Here is a 15853-nt window from a genome sequence, read left to right on the forward strand (position 1 = left end):
TCGATTTCACTGGGCGTGTGTGGAAGTGTGTTTGGGGATGGGTATGTGATTGAAAATATCGGAAATTTTATTGTTCCTTTTAATAGATTTAATTTTTTTTTTTTTTTTTTTTTTTTTTTTGGGGGGGGGGGATTTTTTTTTTTTTTTTTTTTTGGGGGGGGGCGGGGGTGATGAGCAAGGGATTTCAATGGAATCTTATGTAATAGATTAAGTACACTGTAAGCCGAAGGCTCTTGAGAGGTGAGAATCTAGTGGAGCCAATTTCCATATTTTCTTTTATTCATAATATATCTCCATCGCCAACACTCTCTCTGTCTGTCTGTCTCTCTCTCTCAATGAATGTCTGTACGTGTGATTTCATGATTTCAAGCCCGAAATTAGTTCCTAATGTCAAAATTACTTGCCTGTTTCGAATTTATCGATTTCACTGGGCGTGTGTGTTTGGGGATGGTATGATGATTAAAATATCGGAATGTTATTGTTCTTTTAATAGTTTTTTTCTTTTTTGGAGGGGGGGCGGGATTTGGGGGGGGGGAGGGGGTGGGGGGGACCGGGGTGATGAGCAAGGGATTTCAATGGAATCTTATATAATAGATTAAGTGCACTGTAAGCCGAAGGCTCTTGAGAGGTGAGAATCTAGTGGAGCAATTTCCCTATTTCTTTTATTCATAATATATCTCCATCGAACACCTTTTTTTTTATTTCTTTGTTAAAATTCGGGTGACAGTAACCTAATCCTCTCAGCAATAAGGGTTTTAAAGGTAGTTTTGAATCTGCCGTATGTTGATATCATGGTTAAGGTTAACCAAAGTGTGTGTTGTGTCTTCTAGAAAGCAGAAAATATGTCTCTTTTTCGAAAACTGAATCAATTCAATTAGAGTAATGCCACCCAGAGAATGCTTTAAGGTTTTATGAAGAGCCTCTTTGCGGGCTTAAGAGTAAAAGTGGCGAGTCATGCATTTTTTACTCGATTTACCAAGTCATTTATTTTTCTTTTTGTTGCCCTAGCTTGCTTACCAGAGCTAATGACATTTGTCTCCCGGACGAGAGGATATATCATGTTGAAATCCTGGTCGCATATTACTGCAGCATTCTTCAGTTATGAATTCACGGGCAAATTAAATTGCTCAAAGATTTGGAAGAAATAGTGCAGGTTTACTTTACAAGTATGCGTCTGAGTCTACTTTGAGGGTCCAATTTCTCTTGAAGATAGTTTCATATAGATAATAGAGATGGTGTCAATGGTAGATAATTTTCGCAACTTTATTTAAATATGCACTCAATATCTCAGATTTCAGTATCGAGACTTTTGTGCCCTATAAAGAAAGCAAACAGTGTTTTACACATCTACTATGAGATTCAGGGGCTCTGTAACACGGTTTTTTCGCAATAACTTTTTATCTATGCATTTCATAAATATAACGCTCATTCAGAATACATATTATATCAACACATAAATTTTGAGTGTATTCTGCACTACGTAGGTTGAATAGATTTGGTACTTATAATGTAAAAGTGACCTTTTTTGAAGACGGGCCAACTTACTCAGAGAAAAAGTTTCGAACGCACTCGTTACGTAACTTATGACAGCATTTCTTCCCTATTTCTCGATGGATGATTGGCTATACGTAACGAAGGCTAAACCTCTGGCAACCAAATGCATACAAAATTTAAATACAAGCAAAGCAGTACACCTTTATGAACTCTGGAACCTCTCTACTGATAATTGCCATAATGAACAAACCAACAAAATATCTTAATAAATACAAAAACATTTCGATTATTAGTCTAACTCCCAAAATAAGTTTCCAAAGGAAATTACAGTCTACTTTATAGGTCACAATCAGATTAAACAAGATGTAGGGAATAGTTTGGTAATTATCAAAAACATAGTAGACAAGCTTGATTTGATAACTGCTATATCCAATGTCAAGCAATTTTTTTTATTTATTGGCTATCTACCTATTTACTGAAAAAAAAAAAATAGCCGGTACCGTAAATTGGCTTTAAACCTTCACCAATAATTATCGTCAGAATGATGACTTCATGAGGCTCCACCCACTTTCGCCTCGTTATAATTCAGGATAACACTGAAGGCTACCATGGGCATTGTTGGATTAGAAAATTTAACTTCTGGCTATAAAAACCTTCCAATTTTTCTCGGAGTAGTTGTAAGAAGTGCTAAATGATCCTCAAGGATCCCATCACTTGGCCTAAACGTTTAATTCATGTATATTACTGATATACTGTTGCGGCACTACTGCTACAGTAGTATTACTACGCTAGCACTGATACCCCACCCACATCTATGTATCGTTCCGCCATTCATAAAGTCTTTGGGTTTCAGAGCCGATGGAATTTCTGTCTGGTGGATGGGCGGGGCAACATTTAGTCAAAAGGTGTTTGTTTACCTTGCTTACGTAATGAATGTTTTTCGACTCCTGGCTCGTAATCATTGGCCATGGCGTCGGCTAGATCATTTTTACTCTATAAAAATTAAAACTATTGTGTTTAGGTTATTGATAATGCTGACAAAATTTGTGTGTGGTTGTAAAATATACACATGTCAACTTTCAGCTACATCCGATGCTTTGACAAGGAGCAAAGTCCAAAAAACAGTGTTACAGAGACCCTGAATCTCATAGTAGCATCATCTCGTAATACTACGAGATATACAGTGACTGTATTCTCTAATAGCATTGGAATAGAAGGTTTTGGAAAGTTACGGCATGATTTCAATACTCTGGTTTCTCAACTTGTCAATAGATAAATATGACTTTTTATGTGAGCGTCAAAAGACAGCTAATGGAATGAAATATCTTTTTGTTGTTTATTCAAAATAGTTAAAGTTTCGAGTTGCTAAACACTGATATTTTGTACGTTTGTTCTTGATAACACAAGAAACTCATTACAAATGGAAATCCAGTGGAACGATTTATGATAAAAAGCTTGAATTTCCACAACTAAAGATTCAGCTATTATACATTAAAAAGTAATTAAAGATTCAGCTATTATACATAGAATATTAATAACAAATAAAAGTTTTACTTTCTAATACCATGTATAAAAGTCACATTTCCAGAAATATCAATTTATTTATTCTCTTTTCACTGCGATTCGTGAACCAAATATTTGGTAAAATTTGTAATTATTAATACTCTATCGCTGTTTACAGCATGATTTAGATTGTAATTACAAAGAAACGTCTGATAAATGAATAATTAATATTCCAACTATTTTGAAGTATAAAATAGTTTTAAGACTAGAAATCGATCAAAAAACATATCATCTTTCTTGTTTTATATCATTAAAAAAGCTGCCACCCAAATACCTTTCTGAAGGAACATATCGGATGAAAAATCTATCTAAAGGTTTATCTCGCTCACAGAACGCTATTGATCCCGTTTCCTTTATGTTTCGCTGGTCATGAAACATGTTTAATCTTCATAAGAGCCCTGGTTTCATATACGCCAAGACTAACCCGAAAAAAGTACAGCTATTTCTTATTTTTACGTCGCATTATTTTAGGCAATGTCAAAGTTCAATTCTTAAAGCAGAATTACCTAAAAGCAATGTTCTCTGGTTAGTAGAAGATGATGATTATTTAGAGCAAGACATTGACACGAATAACTTACAAAGGGGGAATAATGAAAGACAGAAAAGATGCGTAATTTTTTTTATGAGGTTTATAATTACTTTTTCACGTGATTTTATATGTCATAAACAACAACGAACGTATGAAACACGGTTGTATATCCTGAATGGCGTCGGATTTATTGATAATTAAACCATCTTCAGAGGGCTGATGTAAAGTGGTTGAAATTCATGCTATATATGCTAATAGGACAGTACATACAAACATACAAACGGTTGGAGAATAAGTATTCGTACATGATAAGTGTAAATACTGTCACTAATAAGAGCCCGACCCTCATCAGTGACAGGTTAAATGTTACAAATTCTAGGGGGGACCCATTTCCCTAATATTTGTCTTTCAAGCAACTGCTTATCTCCATAAGAATATGCTTACATATTCTTATGGAGATTAATAGATCAAGTATTTACATACCATGACCTATATTCATAATCTTGCTGAAACTTTCTTTTATAAAACTAAACTCACTGATTTTTTTTTGCGCTTAACTTTACACCTGGGTAGTTGACTGTATGATCAATTTTACTAACATGTACAAAAATATCACATTCTAGTAGATCTTAACATTAAAAAAAAGGTAAATTTAAGTGCATCTCTAAAAGTTTTAAGAGAGACAAGTTAATGACAAAAGATGAGTGTGATCGAATAGAACGTTAAATGAGCAATTTCTTATAAACAGAAGCGCGTATGAATATAAAACATTATTCTTTAAATTCAAGAAGTAAGATACCCTCAAAACTAGGAAGCACGACAGGACTTTCAAGTTCTGTTGAGGATGATCTACGAATGTAAAAGCAAAGAAAATTTTTTCCCATAGCTTTTCAAGCGTTTTAGATATCATCATTTTGGAAAGCAGAGGTACACAATGTCCAACTTTTTACAGTTCTTATGATGGCAACTAGTGAATCCTGGAGCAAACATCCCTCAAGGTACACTGTTCTTTCCATGAGCTGAGTAGAAATGGTGCAGATTTTGAGGAAATCAAGAGCATAACCTTAATAGAAGCAAAAATTTAAGTCGGATGCCCTGCAATTGCTTCTCTGGAATAATACCCTATCTAGTAACTGCTATTCAGCAAATCCATAATTAAATGTTTTTCCCGAGTCCGTGCATAGCATATTTAATTTAATAGGAACCTTGATGTCCCTAGTTCTTTTTAACATGAATTTTCTAGGAAATGATGTATGTGCTTAAGTTTTTTATGACAAGACCTTGTTGCAGGTAGTTAGCCTTCAGCTCCATTCTCTCACAAGATCTGATTAGAGATTCGATTAATGTTAATATGACAAGGAACAGATCAGAACTTTGTATAACCAATTAAGTTTGTTCTTCAATTATTTGCTTTTCAAAGAAAAATCCGTATTTAGAAAAGGAGAACATTTCACAATTCCTTATAGTCTAGGCCCTAAATTAGACGAGACTTGAATAATATGTGTTGATGTAGGATAGGAACTGATGCACATAACAGGGTATAATATTCACAATGAAAATAACAATAATAAGAGAATTATGTTACTATTGAATTAATTTCTATCATAAACTAGTGAAAGAAGTTAAACGATGGAGTGAGAGAGTACTCTGTGCTAATGTTTGCACAGTATACTTAAACAGAAATGTCGCAACCGGAGGTGGAGTGATTAATGTGGTAACTTATTTGCCATTTTCCGGTATTATGTTTACTACATGCAGAAGGTAGTCAATTTGTCTTACATTTGTTAGCAAACATATATCCTGTTATCCTGTTAAAGGATCGTGTGTTCATAAACATGTATGTTATGTAAATAAAGGTAATGCCATGGAGGAAAATGAAAAAAACAATAACTGCCCAGAGCTTTCGGTCTTAACTACCCTTTGCTATAGGCAAGAATGATCAGAACAATGAAAAACATAGTACAGGTAAGCATATAAAAACAGACATTACAGGATTAGCAAAAGGTCCAATTCATTTTAAAGAAATGAAAAAAAAAATGTCCGTGGGCTACAGGTAATTTAGTGAGAAAACAATACATTTTGATAACAGAGGAAGCATATACGACCGGACAGTACAAATTTAGTAAATTCCCGAGGGCTAGATTAAGGATTTACGTGCAGTGCGGTCAAACTGACAGGTTAAAGGCAATTTAATCCGGAAAACAATACACTTTGTTTTAGTAACATGAATTTACAAAAGCGTTCAGGCAATGAGTGAGAAACGAGCTTAAGATATAAATATAGCGAGCATGAGAGAGAGAAAAAAATAAAATTATAACAAAAAAGATGTGGGGCTAATTAATTAGTGGTTAATTAATTTATTTTAAGGTCCTTCATAAACATTTTACAAATAAATGGGTCCAAATGGTACAATTCTAGATTAAGATTTAGGTCTTTTTATTGGTGATTTGTATAATTGCTGATTTCAGTAATTTTTTGGTCAGATGGATAAATAGTGCATTATTTTGAAGTCTTGGCTATTCTAACTGAATACATATGTTGCTTTATTCGTATATCTAAAGTTTTGTAAACAAAATAAAATCAATATTTAAATTTTTTTATGTTAATGTTGTGTTCTCTTATAATAATAACATTAAGGGTATGCTAATTAAGAATAGCCTGGTAGCAAATAACAACAGTTACAAAATTCAGTTACAAAATTCCCATCTTTTTGTCGGTCAATCAAGCAAAGATTTGGATACATGAATAAAGCAGCATATGTATTCAGTTAGAACAGCCCAAACTTCAAATGCACTATTTATCCACCTGAACAAAAAATCTCATTGTATAAATTGGGACAATAGCTCTGTAATTGCTTGGTCTGATGATTATGTTTCAAGAAATTTACTGGAATCAGCAATTATACAAATCATTAAAAAAAAACCTAAATCTTAGTCTGGGATTGTACCATTTGGACCCATATATTTATAAAATGTTTATGAATGACCTTAAAGTAAATGCATTAACTACTAATTAATTAGTCTCACATGTTTTTAGTTATTATTCTATTTTTCTCTCTCTCATGCTCGCTATATTTATAGCTTATGTTTGTCTCTCACTCATTGTCTGGACACTTGTAAATTGCATGTTACTAATACAAAGTGTATTGTTTTTTTATTATTATTATTATTAAATTCCCTTTGACTGGTGTGTTTGACTGCACTGCTCGTAAATCCATAATCTAGCCTTCAGGAATTTACTAAATTTGTACTGTCCGGTCGAATATGCCTCTTTGTTTTCAAAATGTATTGTTTTCTGACTAAATTACCTGTGACCACGTGTATGTTGGCTGCTTTTAAATCTGTAAACTATCCCACGGGTGGTTTTTTCGTTTCTTTAAAGTGAATTGGCCCTTTTGTTAATAATGTAATGTCCGTTTGTTTATGATTACTTGTCCTGTGTTTTTTATTGTTCTGAACAGTCTTCCGTATAGTAAAAGGTCATTAAGATCGAATGTTCTCGGCAGTTCTCGCTTTTTTCATTTTTCTCCGTGGCATTACCTTTACCGTAGGTGATTTTGATCAAATTTGTCCAACATTACTAGAGCGCTGGCTTACTTTTCCCTATCAGAAATAATTGATGGAAACTTATGAAGTCTAATCAGTCAACCTCCACAGCACGACAAATGTTGCTAGAAGAGTAGGCATTTTTTTATAAGGTTCGTAATACTTACTTTTTTTTTCTTTAAGTTTTTATTCAATAAATTATTTACAAAACATTACAATAAATCCAGAACTACATATATTTTCATCTAAAATACATTGCATTTAAGGTTACAAAAATTCTTTGTGAAATATTTAAACAATCTCTCTTTCAAAATGGCCTTAATATCTCAGTTTTTTTTTTTATAATCGAAGTTTTATTCTATTTAAAATCAAACATTCAGGCGCATTCTTTTCTTTGAACAAACATATATTTACAATATAACTTGATAAAATTAAAGTTGCCGTGTTCCTTTGTTTATTCGATGACTCTGGGAAATCAAAATACATCTTTCTAATGAAATTGCAGTGAACAAAACTACAAAATAACTTCAAAACTCCTTTTTTAACCATATTATTACGTTTGCAATTTTCTTGCAGAAATATCATATATGAATATCTGATTCCTCAGCATCACAAAACTTGCAATCAGTCTTGAAGTATTTTCATATCTTTTAACCTTTTTTTATTGGGTAATATTTCGTTAATATATTTATATATTATTTCCCTCTCAGCAGCAGAAAGAAATTTCATGTTGTTTTCCCAAATCAAAGTCCAATTATAAAGGGGGTATCCACTCTCAACAGTTGGCTGTACATTTGGTAATAAGTTCACATATATAGTTCTCGATTTAAGAAAAGGAAAATTCTGAACTGTTTTACATTTTGTAACTGTTACTAAGACCTCAGAATACATAGGTGCCATTACACATGAATTTTCTCTTTGTCTTAAATTTCCGGTAAACAAACCCTTCATATGTGAATTGTTATAATAATTTGACATCAAATTGTATTTCTCATCACAGTGTAACTTTAAGAAAGAGGCAGCTAGAATACTTTGTGTCTTCCATAAAAGACATACCATTCCTATCCCTCCTTCAATCTTTGACTTTGTTAAAGAGTCTCTTTTGATAAATTCACATTTTTTCCCCCAAATGTAAAAGAAAATTGCTTTACTTATTAGTTTTGCGTATTTGACAGGCAATGGGTAAATATGGGAAACATACCATGTCTTTGAAAAAATCAAAGTATTCACAATAACAGCTTTTTGATAAAATGTAAATCTTCTGTTGTGAAAGCTCTCCAAAGTATTCTTAATTTTACATAATATATTTGTCCACGAAGAGTAAACAGCCATCTCGTAATTATCAGAAAATAAAATGACCAAAGTTGTGAAAGAACTTGTATATCCTTGAAGACATGATAAAGACCAAACAGACCTGTCCCTCTATGGGCTTAATCCAAATATTTTCGTCTAATTTTTATTTAGCATGCAACCCGTGGCTGCTTCAAATTTAGACACTAAAGTGCTAATCTCCAAAATTCCCTTATCACTGGTAACGAAAATATTTGTATCATCGGAAAAACCAAGAATTTTAAAGCGGTTATCATTCGGTAAGTGGAAGTGTTCAATACAACTCTTTCTTTTTGTAGCAAGATACAGAGGTCCCTGGAAAACAGCATAAAGGAGCATAGAAAGAGGGCAGCCTTGTCGGACTCCCCTCTCCACACTAAAATATTTACCAATGTTACCATTAACAATGCAACAACTTCCAATATTCGTGTACAATATCTTAATGCAGGAAATCAGCTCATCACAAAAAACCTAATCTTTCAAGAATCCGAAGTACAAAATTAATATCAATACGGTCAATTGCTTTCGACCAATCAAGATTTAAAATAGCACCTTGAACTCTTTTCTCACTGCAATAATGCACAATATCCCTAATTAAAGTATTACATGTATTTATGGCGCTTCCAGGCACACAAAATTGTTGGGAACTGATAACGTTGAGGATAACTATCTGCATTCTTTTTGCAGTTATCTTACCAGGCATTTTATAGTCACAGCACAACAATGAAATTGGTCTCCAATTAGCCAAAGCACTCTCATCGGTGCCTTTCGATATGAGAGTGACCAATGCAATACTCTGACTCTTGGAGAGAGTTTTCATTTCCATAATATTTTCAAGCGGGAGTTTTAGTTCATCCTTAATATATTCCAAAAATACCTTATAAATTCTACTGGGATGTCATCTATACCAGGACATTTATTGTTAGCAATGGAACGAATAACATCACGTATCACTCTGAGATATATTCTATTGAAATATATCATTATCAGAATCAGTCAATTTTTTTCTCTACAAACTGCATAAAGAAGTTTTGCATATGTACACCACAAATGTTTTTCCGATAAAGATTTTGGTAATACCTGAACATAGTGTTCAATGGCCTTGCTATTTGTAAGAACAGTACCTTTATCAAGATTCGGAATTATATTTCGTTCTGCGACTATTTTTTGTCATGACCTTTTCACTATTTATTGCTCTTTGCTCTCCAAGAAGGTAAGAGGAGGCTTTTTCCCCTTCAATCCTGTCTCGAATTCTCGATCGTACTTTAACCCCTTCCAAAATCTGAGATGTTAGATTGTTTATTCTGTCTTTGAGAATAATAATATCTGCATAATCTGAGTTTCCTGAGACATTGTTTCGTGTATTGTTTCCTCAGTTTTGCTTCAAAATAATTGATGACCCAAAACTTCTGCCTGCTAATCCTTTTACCTTCTCTGACGAAAAATTGTTTTATTTCTGGTTTCACCAAAGCATTCCCCCAATTAATGATATGATACAAATTCCTTTTACGTGTTTTCAAGAATGTCCACAACCTCATAAACTTTCCTTTAATTTCCTCGTCTTTTAGTAAACTAGTATTAAGTTTCCAAAATGAGTTCCCAATACTAATGTTTGGATTAATCTTAATTTTGCAAATGGCAGCGGAATGATCGGAAAATGACACAGGTAGCATTTCGCTTGAAACTACATTGTTTCTGAGCGTCTGACAGTACAATCTATCAATGCGCGAACCGTAGTGTGTGCGTACATAAGTATACTGGGGTTCCCTGTTATGCAAAAACCATACTTCATTAAACCTAAGTGTCCTAATTAATCTGAGCAGTGATTTTGACACGTTTGATTCACTATCATTAGAATTGTCTCTGGGACTCAAAACACAGTTCCAATCACCTCCCATAATAGTATAGCTATTATCATACCGTAAGTAGTAGGGCAATTCCTTGTCAAAAAGCTCTCCCCGTTCCCTTGTATGATTGTGACCTGAAAGAGCATAAATATTAACAATGCAAATCTTACTACCATTCACCTCACTATGCACAGAACATATTCTAGAATCTCCACCTCTTAAGCATGCTTTATAAAGTCTTTTTGATGAGAATACAGGTTCCACCTTTAAGACAAATGGCTGGATTGAAAATGATATTATACCTGTATGACAAAAACTCTATATCTTTAATATCCTTAACATTGTGTTCTTGGACTAAAAGAATGTCTATTTTGTTGAAGGTGTTAAATGAGTGTAGCATCTCTTGTTTCATTCTATCATTAATGCCGTTAATATTAAGAGTGGATATCCTAATGAATGTTGGTTATTATGAGATTTTCTTTTACTCTTTTTTGCTGCATTTTTACGTTGCTTTCGCTTTTTGTTTACCTTCATGTTTTCTACAATGCTTGAATTACAGTCCGACTTATCGGTCACTGGTTTCATTATCATTATTACATTTGTGACCTGCTGGTATTTCATTTTCTATTCAGCAACAACTTTCTTGTTCTGACATCGTGTCATTAGCATCTTTAGAATAACTGGAACTATTAAAGGGTGGTAACATTAAATCACCAGATAAACGAGGGAAGTCTACTTCACTAATGATATTTAGTCTTTGTGTAATTACAACTTCACATTCATTAGCAAAATGGCTGGTTTGCCCACAAAGACTACAAGATTTAGTCTGCCCTTTATAGTATATATAGAAATAAACCTTGGCACATTCAACATATAAGAAGGAAGGAATCTGTCGATTAATATCCATCGAAACTGTTCCGACACCATTATCAATACCTTTGTATCTTCCCTGACTTCCAGTTGCTCTTCTTCACATAACTTACTGTTCCGTATCTGGAAAGAATGTCATTCAGCATAAAGTCAGTCATTTCAAAAGGCACATTTCGCACTGTCACGTACGATCTGTAAGTTGACAAATCCTCAACTCGGATTTTTAGGTCGTCTCTTACACTGATTTCTTTGCCACTGAAATCTTCACAAATGTTTTCATATTTCTCTCTTGAGCTTAATTTAACAATTAACCTAGTTTTCCCTAATTCTGCAATGCCCTCAATTTCTTCTTCCTCTATACGTAAAATATCATCAAGAATTAAGGGAATGTCGTCTTCATAAATTGCACCCACTAAGTATCTAATACCTATGGTATTAATTCTTTTCAACCTTGGCGAATTCATTCTGGGGACACAGAAAACGGAAGAGTCACAGCGTCTGGTTTTCGCTGGGCACAAATGATTGTGCGTCGTCGACAACTTTACTACTCGCTAAAGTCGTACTTGAGACTTCACTACTCGCTAAAGTTGGCCATAGTATTATAAGGTCTGCTCACGTGGCGGTACTAAAACCTATCTCCGCCCTTTGTGAAACGTCATCAGTTACAAAAGGACCATATCTTTATGAAACTATATTTTTGATAACATTTTTATATAACTATTTTTGCGATGGTGGTTTTTTTTTTATAAAAATTTTCCTCTTATTATATGTTGCTGTATACTACGTTAAAGTACAAAGAATGGTCTTTCAAATGATGAAACGTCATCAGTTAAATCCAGCAAGACTGATGAATACCTTTTAGTACTTTTTTCCGAAAATATTATAAACGTTTGAGGCATGCATAATTGATACATTTATGTATAGAATTTGTGTTATATGTAAACTTATGTGTTCGGATGTATATTTATGTGATATGAAGTGCCAATGAGAAATTTGCTGGAAATGTGTTCCCTGTATCATTGTCTTCATCATTTATTCCTTTGATACCTTATATCATATATGATATAATTCTTATACTTTTGATATTGTTATCTTTTTTTGTGGTCAAGTCGTGCAATTGCAACTGCCATTTTTTACAATGCCTGTATCCACATTTTCTTTGTATTTATTGCATAACAATTAGTATTCATAATAAGATTTGGAAAATATAATTAGTCTATCATTCTAACCTTTATCATAAATAAAAAAATTGCTTTTCAAAGTGAGGAATGAACACAGTGACAGGACTAAATAAATTTCTTAAAAATTATTTATAATCTTGATAATATTACGACCTGAGAGAGAGAGAGAGAGAGAGAGAGAGAGAGAGAGAGAGAGAGAGAGAGAGAGTTGTTATGTTATAAAAAATGGACTTGAAGAGGTTACAGCAAACCAGTATATAGGTAAAGAAATAGATAAGTAAAGAATAAACTTATGAAGAAAGCTGGAGTAGCTATGTGTGTTGAAACTGGTATATTTTATGTGAAATAAAACAAGGACTGTGACTAAATGAGAGAATGGGTATTAAAAAACATCAAACATGTGACCTCTTTACAGATTTTATCAAGATTTTATGAAGAAAACCATAAGATATGGATTAAATGTATAAAAAGTTAAAGGTTCTTTAAGTAATTCAATGGAGAAGCACGGGAAGTGTTACTCTTGTGACGTCACATTATTAGCTCTATCCCCCTGCTGAGTTGACCAGACCCTATATACTTTGACTCTGGTTTTCCCGGCCAGGAAACCGGGGCAAAGAGTCCTGCTGTTTTGCACCTAAATAAATGCTAAGTTCACATTCCTAGTTTATTTAAAGGAAGGGCAAAATAGTCACTGCATGTTCACACACCTGTGGGTACATTTAAAAGGCCTTTAATGCCTTAGAAGGTGTATAAAACTCCTGTTTCCTTGACAGAAACCACAACACAACCTGACCCTATGCTGAGCGATCGTCCAAGCACTTATTTCTAATATATTGGTGGAAATACAGCTTCTAAAAAAGTTTTCATTGAGTAAAGGCAACAAAAAACAAGTATAAAATTTGCCAAAGTTTTTTCAGCACAATCGAGTTTTCTGTACAGCGTATAATAAAGGTCACGATGGTCTGGGTATGAGCTGCGGCCAATGAAACTTTAACTATGGCCAGGTGATGGCCTGTCCTATATCGTTGGAAGACACACGATTATGGCTAAAATTATAATTTGGTATGTTCGATGATTTGGTGTATGGATGATGAACATAACATTTTGCAGCTCTCTAGCTCTGGTAGTTTTTAAGATCTGAGGGCAGATAGAGAAGATGCAGCGGGAAGACAAAGCCATCTCAGTAGTTTTCTTTTTCAGTGAAGTAACAAGCAAAAAATGCAAGGAAGTTTCTTCGGCGCAATTGAGTTTTCTGTATAGATGCCATGCTGTTAAAAAACGACCTATGAAATTCTCACCCGGCCGTGGTGGCCTGTGCTGTTGTGGAGCCAGACGCCCGATCATGGATAACTTTAACCTTAAATAAAATAAAAAAGTACTGAGGCCAGAGAGCTGGAGTTTGATACATTTGATGATTGGAGGCTGGATGATCAACATACCAATTTGTGGCACTCTATCCTGCGGACAGAAAAGCGTGGACTGACAGACAAAGCCATCTGAATAGGTTTCTTTCACAGAAAACTAATATGTATGAAAATATTTCTACTGAGATGAGAATAGGAATTAACCTAAAATAGTTTCAGTCGTCTAGGAATGTTTTTAACATATTTAAAATCAGCTTCAGAAAATCATTATACCTAAGAAAGAAAGTCGTACATGAGACTTAATTTTGTGAAAAAAGATTTATATTTATATCGTTAGTTAATATCATTCAGCGAGACTTCACTGAAAGAACATCTCAAGAATCAACCACACAGCATCAATAGAGTATGGAGATGGTATGGAGATGAAACTATCACGATCGTACTAAATTATTTCCCCACGGAATAATGCCTAAACTTGGGTAATCCCAGATCCCAGACAAAGTTTCGTACGTGCATTTTGCTGGTAAACAGAAATTGGATTCAGTGCTACGTAACTTTCTGGTGTTTCTGAAGATTATATTTTGTAATAACAGTGGGAGAGGGTTCCAGTGTTTGTAGGATTATCACCATTAAATACACGAAGGGAGAGTGAGTAAATGTTTGAGAATTTAATTTGGACCTCTGATGTTTAAGCAAACACCCGTTACATCCACTGTCTAAAGTCGATACCATGAGAAAAGATCTGAAGAGTACGTAGTGTCTCATTTATTATTTGTTTCAATTCGGTTGCTCTTCTTTAGAAGTGTTTGTTTTATGTGTTTTGATAGTCTCTAGATCTAAAGTATTGCGCCTAGATATTTCTTTTTCTTCTTTCGATCACAAATTATTTTCATCACATTGTTTCTAGCTTTACCTTCAAGTTTGGCTGCAACTTTGGTAACTTATTTTGAACTGTGTCTATTCACTATTCAATGCATTTATCTCTTGCCTTTTTCGTGTTTTATTATTATTATTATTATTATTATTATTATTATTATTATTATTATTATATCTTTAAATAATCATTCCCCATACCTTAATCAACTCCAATAAGTGACATTTCTGCCTTCAGAAACGGTGATGCAGTCGTGCACACACACAATAGCTCCTGTTACGTTCTGTGCAACGTACTGACTGGGTCATATGAGATCATAAAGCCCGACGGTGTAAGATTAGGATAGGAGCCAAATAGTAGGATACTTCTTCTGCAGACCATAGTGCAAAGAAGGATTCTATAAGAAGATGTAATCAACTTGCCAAAAGAGCGGAGGGGAATAACAAAGTATATTAATGGTGCGAAGAAATTTCGTGAACAAGAACATTATCATGATTGCTTTCTGAACTGATTCATTTTAGACCTTGAAGAGAAACGATTTGTTGCAGTTAATGTGATCGAATTCTTATATGATATACCATATTATTCAGGATCAGTTCATTATTCATGAAAGTCAAAACTTCAGTTGCCTGATAGGAGCAAGGAAGCGAATTCTATCGGTGCAGGTTTAATTAATTTATATATTGCAATACATGTTTTCGTCCTTGTCAAAGGAATTTTATTTTCTTTCAAGAAAATGTTTTGTTTGGTTAATTGCTTCACTGTGGTAATATTGAAATGATTATATTTCTTATAATAATGCTTTATTTTAATTTGTCGACTTTGGCGGTACTGGAATTTCGTCAGTTGTGTTATTATGTACATAATAAGGTGATATGAAAAAGAGGGGTTATGACCCCCTTAGAAACGGATTTTAAATTTCGGATTTTGACTTAAACCTTCCATGGGGAAAGGGAGTCTGTGTTAAATATTTAGTACCCCTACCTTTCAACTCCAAAGATTGAAAAAAAATGAGGGGGTATGAAAACGGGTTTAATTTAGTAGCACTACCTGTCAACTTCGAAAGTTGTAAAAAATTAAGGAGTGAAAATAGGGGGTTATGACCCCCTTAGAGGCGGCCATCGAATTTCGTATTTTGAATAAAACCTTCTTGCGGGGAGGTGAGTCAATGTAAAAAATTTGATAGCCCTAGTTTTCATAGTCTGGGTTTATATGATAAACAGATGAACAGAAAGACAGATATTGCTTTACACACAC

The sequence above is a fragment of the Macrobrachium nipponense genome, chromosome 24 (genome assembly GCF_015104395.2).
Source record: "Macrobrachium nipponense isolate FS-2020 chromosome 24, ASM1510439v2, whole genome shotgun sequence".
Classification (NCBI taxonomy): domain Eukaryota; kingdom Metazoa; phylum Arthropoda; class Malacostraca; order Decapoda; family Palaemonidae; genus Macrobrachium; species Macrobrachium nipponense.